This window comes from Gossypium hirsutum, chromosome A05 (genome assembly GCF_007990345.1).
Source record: "Gossypium hirsutum isolate 1008001.06 chromosome A05, Gossypium_hirsutum_v2.1, whole genome shotgun sequence".
Taxonomy (NCBI): Eukaryota; Viridiplantae; Streptophyta; class Magnoliopsida; order Malvales; family Malvaceae; genus Gossypium; species Gossypium hirsutum.
This window is the reverse complement of record NC_053428.1, coordinates 37,816,613-37,825,053: the sequence shown is the minus strand read 5'-3', so window position 1 is coordinate 37,825,053 and position 8,441 is coordinate 37,816,613. Positions and strand designations below refer to the sequence as shown.

General features: G+C 33.1%; 1 pseudogene; it reads left to right on the top strand.

The window, feature by feature from the left end:
* Window positions 1-6,200: 6,200 nt before the first annotated feature.
* Window positions 6,201-7,932, top strand: LOC107957413 (cytochrome P450 CYP736A12-like; annotated as a pseudogene).
* The last annotated feature ends 509 nt before the right edge of the window (window positions 7,933-8,441 follow it).

The window sequence follows — 8,441 nt, the reverse complement described above, 5'->3', positions numbered from 1 at the left end:
CAGATTACTTGCTACAGAAGCTCGCCAAGCTGTATGTTTTTGAAAATGCAAGACTGCATAGAGTTTCAGTGTTGATTATCTCAGATAGGGATCCGAGTTTTACTTCTCGGTTCTGGAAGAGGCTTCATGAGGCATTGGGCACTCGATTCGATTTTAGTATTGTGTATCACCTTCAGACCGATAGACAGTCTGAACAAATTATTCAGATTCTAGAGGATATGTTTCGGGGTTGTGTAATTGACTTCCAGGGTTGTTGGGAGGATTATTTACCATTGGCTAAATTTGTATACAATAACAGTTTTCAATCCAGTTTTTAGATGGCTCCGTACGAGGCTCTATATGGTCGTAAGTTTCATACTCCTCTGTGTTAGACTGAGTTACGTAAGCGTTGGGTTTTAGGTCTCAAGCTAGTTTTTGAGACCAAAGACACTATTCAATTTATCAGAGATCATTTGAATGCCACTTCTAATCGATAGAAATCTTTTGCTAATTTAAAGAGGAAAGATATCGAGTTTGTTTTAAGTGATCATATATTTCTGAAAGTGTCTCCATGGAAAAAGGTCATTTGGTTTGGTCGTAAGGGCAGGTTGAGCCCGAGGTTTATTGGACTTTACCGTATTCTAAAACGTGTCAAACCTATTACTTATCAACTAAAATTACCACAGGAGTTGGAAGGGATTCATGATGTGTTTCATGTCTTGATGCTGAGATGGTATCGATCTGATTTGTCGCACAGTGTCTCGATTGAGGAAATTGAGGTACGACCGTGTCTAAATTTTAAGGAAAAACCTATTCAGATTCTGGATCGTGATGTTAAGGTACTGAGGAAGGAAACTATTCCTTTAGTTAAGGTTTTTTAGCGAAATCAAGCCATTGAGAAAGCCACTTGGGAACCTGAAGATTCAATTCGATGGCAGTACCCGTATCTGTTTGAGTTAGGTAAATTTTGATGCCGAAATTTCTTTTAGGGGGAGAGATTTGTAACGGCCAAAAAATTTGAATGTTTATTTGTAGGATTTTGTAGTAATTAAGTCTCTATATCTGTGGCTATGTGCTCTGCTTATGTGTTTGAGGTCAAAAGTTTGACTCGCTTCTTTAGAAGTTTTGCTAATTCAATATTAATTAATCTTTGCTCTTGGGCCATTGACTTCAATTTAATTATGTGTAAATTTGTGTCAAGAATGAGCTCGTTGGTTCATTGGTTAAGCTTTTGTATGATGTTTAGTCATGTGTTCGAATCTCGATGTATGCATTAGGTAATATTTTTGCTTAATATCGAAATTTTGATCGGCAGATAAATTAAATTAAACGTTCCCTCTCCCTTTTACTTTCTATTTTTCCTTTCTTCTTCTTTTTTCGTATTTTTCGCTTTAGTTTTCTTTTTTTTTTCTTTTTCTTCATTCAATTGCTGCTTGGATTCACACGTTTTCTCTGCTACTGTTGTTGGGTAAGTACACATATCATTACTGCCAATTGAAGCATTAATTGTGTGAATTTTGTTTATCGTAGAACTTCTATTTTATGGTGGTTTGTTCGTTTCTTTCGGAGTTGTTTCCAACTCAATTTTTTTAAACATTCTTTTAAGTGGCCATTTGGTTTCTTTTCAGGTAAGGATATCAGAAGCAACGATCTTCAGCGCACTAACTCGAGTAATTGGTGTTGATTTTGTCGGTAAGTCTAGATTCGTAGAAGGTTTTGCATCGAAACTTTCAACATAGTTTTTCTGCACGTGACTGTGTGAGTTTTTACGAATTTTAGATGCTGAAAAACATGGTTGTCTACACCACACGGCTGTATAGTAGGCTGTGTAACTCACTGTCTACCAAATAAGAGCCACATGGGCAAGGGACACTAGCGTGTTTCTAGACCATGTGTGGTCTTGTTAGTGCAGGGAGCACACGGGTGGAGGACACAACTGTGTAAGACACACGGGCAAGCACATGGGCGTGTGTCAGGCCGTGTGGAGTCGACCGGGCCAGCTATCTAGGCCGTGTAAGGTCACACGGGTGTGTAGGCCAGTTATGAAATTTCACCATATACCGAGCATCGCTCGAGTTAAATATGAGCCTTTGGTGAGGCCGTTTGAACTGAATTTGACTACATAAACTGATATTCTGTGATATGGAATTTGAATACTGACTATCAATGTGCGTATCATGTTTGACTAAAATCACTAGAATTGATCTACTGTATACGAACATGAGTATATTTGAATATTTACATAGAACTCTGTGTTAACTGTTATGTGAAGTATGTGTATGCATTAGATGGGAATTGAATCAGGAGAAAGTATTATGTTCTAACCAGTGGTTAAATCTCTAGTCTCCGTATACTAATTTAGCAGCTAGTCTTCAATCTTTAAAACATGTCAGATAGACATTGAGTGGTGTGTAGGGCTAGATGGGTCATAAATACCCTGTTTTATGTGTTGGGTTAGTCAGAAATGGTGTGTAGCTGTTGGTATTAAGTAATTGCATTTGTTATGTTCTGCATCTGATTATAGCCTGATCTATTATCCTTCTATATGACTCTGACCTGTAACTGAATGAACTGTTTCTTGATTCTACATCAACATCTTGGATTTCTTGGTTTACCAATAATCTTTTGAATATGTAAATTTTTGGGTCATTTCTAGTATATTAACTTAGTTATCATTAAATGAATTTTAGGTAAATCACAGACTTGATCGGGTTGGTGGATGGAGAGCTCGGTTATGTGTTTATACCATTTAGTATTATGAATCATGCTAGTTATATCTGTAGTTTCAGTGGTTAAAAGATAATGTCGAGATACTGGTTTGTTTTTATTAAACTTTATTAGACTTTAAAAGTGTGTTATCATAAATTTTTGGATGTGTTTTGATTATCGTTTGTTGTAACTAGAGGTGTTCATGGGTTGGGTTACCCGGCCCAGCCCGATGGCCCGCCTGAAATGTGGGAGGGTTTGGGCAAAAATATAGGCCCAAAAAATGGGCTTGGACAAAAAAATAAGGCCCGTTAAAAAATGGGCCGGGCCTCGGGTAAGGTATTTTTAGCCTAGGCCTGGCCCGGCCCGGCCCAAATTCACTAAAGGATAAAAAAATTCTGCATTTTTTTTTATTTTTGAATGTTATTTTCTTGTTATTTTCTTTCTATTTTGCTACAATTTTACTATTATGTTACTACTATTTTGTTGTTATTGTTTGGATATTATATAAAACTTATTTTATTGTTAATTTTCTTATTATTTTAAAGGTATTTGTTAATTTTTTTATTATTTTAGAGGCATTTGCTTGTTAAATTGTATTTATCTTAGTGTTATTTAAGTCTACATAATTTTTAAAATTTATTTTCAATTTGTTGGGAAATATTTATTTCGATATTTTTAGTATTTTTGATGTATTATATATATAAATAATATAAAAATTAACACGGGCGGGCCAGGTCGAGCCCGTGTTTTAGTATTTTTATCTGGGTCAGGCTTGGGCAAAATTTTAGGCCCGTTTTTGGGCCCAGCCCGGCCCGAGCCCAATAAATGGATATATTTTTTAGTTGAGCCCGACCCGAACCCGGTCCGACCCGGCCCGACCCATGAACACCTCTAGTTGTAACTCTCTAGGCTTGGCCTTGTTGTCTAGGCCAGGTATGGATTGTTACATAAATGAATTTATTGGTATATGAATTTTCATATTTAATTTTTAAAGTTATAGAAAATTTGGTTTAAGGTTATACATTTTTATGTTAAATAAATAATTATTTTTATTAAATTAGTATTTGTTTTTATTAAATGATATGTTTATTGTTATTTAATTTTTGTAGTTATAGAAATGTTGGTTTATGTTTATCGTTATTATGCTAAATAAATTTTTATTTTTATAGAAAATGTGTATTTTTAAGTAATTATTGATTTGGAAATTATTAAGTAATTATTGTATGCAGAATGTTGTGAAATTTGATACTATGAAATATATGTTTAGGGTTTGAAAATTGTATTTCTAAAATTTTAGGTTTGTGCGAAACAAATTTCAGGTATGGCATGGCTTAGATTAGATCACGTGTTTGATGAACTACAAGCTGCGGTAAATTTAATTTAATAGTTATGATATTCTAAAAATATATTTAATTCTTTTATTTGATTGATTGACTAAATAAATTGACAAGATGTTGATCGCATTCTTCATAACCAGGGCCAGGCTAAGCTTGATTTAGGGTCGATAGATGATCAAATTCGTGAATATATGAACGTTTTCAAATTCAGGTATGTCTTGAAATGAGGTCATGCACAATTTTCTCATATTTGACTGCTACATTGATTGAACAGTCGGGACGAAAGTGTACTATCACCCTCAAAGACGTAGTTTTCATTCTCTAGTCACCTATTGATGGGTTGGTCGTAGCAGGGGATGCTAGAATGCCTTTGACTAATGTTTGTAATGATTACCTTGGAGTAGCTCCTCCAGATGATAAGATAGTGGGCAGGGGCGAAGCTAGAACAATTTTTTAGGGGGGCGGGATGAAATTTTAATTTTTTATAATCTATATCTTTATAATTTTAAAGGATTAAATTGAATTTTCATAATTTTAGGGGGGCCAAAGTGTAATTTTACCTTTACTAATTTAAAATTTTAAAAAAATTTTAAGGGCCTAAATAATAATTTTACATTTTAAGGGGGCAGGGCCCATGTCAGCCCCCTAGCTTCGCCCCTGATTGTGGGGTCGTTTATCCTAGATACATGGTTGGACCAGTTCCTTAAAGTGTTAACGGTGGTTGTGGTAGATATAGGCATGAAGTATGTTGCCCGAGCAATAATACTAAGGCTCGCTAGAACCATATTGATCATAGATAAATTTGGCAATAGGGTCCTTTTCCATTACCTATTTTTACTACAAAACATATTTGTTGCTGGAGGATATCAATGGCGATTTTCTGTACTTGTAACACTATATACTCAACTCAATTGTTAAGTTCGAGTTACAAGATGTCACATTCGTTGTCGGAACAACTATGGTCAGAATAGAATACGATTTACAACATTAAACATTGTAATACAAATAAAATAAGTATATAAAATGATTCATATTCATTTTCGAATCTTATACAAGCTTACAGAAACTCTAATATTAACCTAAGATCAAATTAAGACTAAACTATAATGTTTACAAGCAACACTAACCCTAAGTACTTCTAAGCACCGGTTAAGAAAAACGTATCTACAATGAGATCTTTGTTCCCATTTTTAACCTTTTTATGGGTTTTCTAGGATTATATATATTCGCAGTGGTTGAGGGTGTGAACTTCATTGTTTTTGTATTATTAATAAAGTATTACTTTTCAATACACAATTTACACATATATATTATATAATAATTATAAATTTAATAATTATGAAAATTTTATTATTATAAAAATGACATAAATTTTATTTCTTATATAATGATCTAATAAATATATGTAAACTTTTTTTATATATTAAACGTATTTTAATTATTATTTGATATAAAAAATTAATATACTTTAATATTTAATATAAACACATTTTAAAATAAATATATAACAAAATTTTATAATAATTCAGTAAATATAAAAATTCGATTAGTATAAAATTTATATGAATTAATCATAAATACGTGAATAATAAAAATTCAACTATTTATTTTAAAAAATATTATTTAACTTAAATATAAATTCCATATATACTTAATTTAATATGAAATACAATTACTTATTATATATAATTTAATTTAATAATTTCTAATCTCATGATATAAATACATATCCACAATTGATTTTTAATTTTATTATTATAATAATTAATTTTAGTGTCACGGCCTTTTTAATTTCATTACCACCCAAAAGAAGTCTAAGATAAGGTAAGGATCGGATTATTTTTTTCTCAAACATTTTATTTAATAATCATATTAAATTTTAATTAAATTTAAAATTGAACATTTATAAATCCCTAAATAATAAAATTCTCAATATTAACCATGAAAAATTCGATACAAAAGACCTGCACGTTGCTATACTGTACAGGAAGAAAGGGTGATAGCAATAGACAATATCTATAAAATAATCAATAAAATAATTTGTGATGGCTAGTAATAGAGATTGATGTCATGTCTAATATGATGGCTGAAGAGTTGTCCCACCTTTTTTGTCCATTTCTATTAAACATCTATAAAAGAATTGATATTTGATATATAAATGTACAAGTAAAAGGGGGAAGCAATAGACAATAGAAGCATATCGTTTATGTGAATTAATTACTAAGAATGGCTCCTTCAGCAATCACTTTTCTCACGGTCCTTGCAGTTCTCTGCTCTTTCTTCTACGTTCTATTTTACATTTCATCAAGGAAACATGGCAAAGGAAAAGGGGAAGCCCTCCCTGGTCCTCGACCCTTGCCAATCATTGGAAATCTCCACATATTAGGCATTCTTCCACACCAATCCCTTTATCACTTGGCCAAGAAATATGGTCCTATGATGTCCATAAGGCTAGGTTCTGTGCCAACCGTTGTTGTTTCATCCCCTCCAGTCGCCGAGATGTTTCTTAAGACACATGACGCTATTTTCGCAAGTAGGCCAAAAGTTCCAAGTCCTACAATCAATTTCTAATAGCCAAAGGGGCATAGCATTCACAGAACATGGACCATATTGGCGCAGTGTGAGGAAGATTTGTAATATGCAACTTTTTACTCCATCGAAAATTGAATCGTTTGCACCTACAAGGAAGGAGGTGCTAATGCATTTCACTGAATCTTTGAAGGAAGCTGCAACAGCAAAAGAAGTGGTTAACATCAGTAAGAAGCTAGCAGAAATTAATGGAGAGATGACTTTGATGATGGTTTTGGGGCCTGTGAAGAAGTATAAGGAATTTAACCTCATCGATCTTGTTGAAGAGCTTACTAAAATTGCAGGAGTTTTCAATCTTGCAGATTTTGTGCCTTTTCTTGGTGCTTTCGACCTACAGGTATGGTGTTGCTGTGTATTTTAATATACCATATCAAAACAAATTAGCAATATACATTACCAACAACCCCTGAGTGAATGGTGTTGATTATTTTCAACTATATAGGGAATTAAAGCCTCCACAAGGACACTTGGTGAAAAACTTGACTATGCCCTTGAGGCGGTCATTGACGATCATCTACAGAAAAAGCAAGATGATTTCGTCGGTGTGTTGCTTACAGAGTTAGATCAAACAATGAATCCCAATGGTGATATAATGGATCGAAATAGTATCAAAGCCATAATATTAGATATGATTGTGGGTGGCTCCGACACTTCAGCTGCCACATTAGAGTGGGCATTATCAGAGCTCATAAGGCATCCGAGGGTAATGCTGAAACTCCAACAAGAGTTAGAAAGCATTTTCGGGAATAAGAGAATCGTGGAGGAAAATGATTTACCAAAATTGGAGTACTTAGACATGGTTGTGAGAGAAACTTTAAGGCTGCATCCTATTGCACCTTTGCTAGTTCCTCGTGAGTCAATAGAGGACATAGTTATTGATGGTTATTATATACCGAAAAAGTCTAGGGTCTTAGTAAACATTTGGGCAATTGGGAGAGATCCTAATGTTTGGCCTAATAATGTTGAAGAGTTCTCTCCAGAAAGGTTCATTGATAGCAAAATAGACCTTCATGGACATGATTTTGAACTTATTCCATTTGGTGCAGGACGTAGATTATGCCCAGGTAAGAAATTAGGGTTAATCACAGTTAAACTTATTCTAGCTCAATTGGTCCATTGTTTTGATTGGGAGCTGCCTGATGGAATGTCGCCAAATGAATTGGACATGATTGAGAACTTTGGTGTCTCGTTGCCAAGGAAGACTAATCTTCGTGTGAAGCCTATTTATCGCATGTAGGAATATACTTTTTATGTTATGTATTTAATATGTTGTCACAATATAAATATTTATATTGATAATGTATCACACTTAAGAAAATCCCTCAAAATCAAATAAACATAATCAAACTTTTTTTTGGTAATATATTAAACTTTTTTAGTAGTTAATTAAAATTTTTAACACATTTCATTACTTAATTTAATCTCCATATATAAATTTATACATCAATAATACATTAAATACAGATTTGTTTGAAAATGCAACAAGTTTGTAACACTCCAAACTCAACCTAGAAGTAATGGTCGGATTATGAAGGTTACAACTGTAACACTCCCAACCTAGCCTAAATATTATAATCAGTTTGGGAACGATACAATGCTTAAGTAGAAGTTACAAACAAATATAGCAGACTTGGAAAAACAAGTAAAACTTTTGAAATCAAATATATCATTTTAACTACTTAGAAACTTTGGAGCTTAATAGTGTTTCAAAATTTATAAGTAAATTCCCACGTCACATTTTTATATCAAAAACCCTATTTCACGAAATCATGTAATTTGTTTTGCAATGGAAAAAAAAATTTAAATTCCCATTGTTTGAAAAATTGG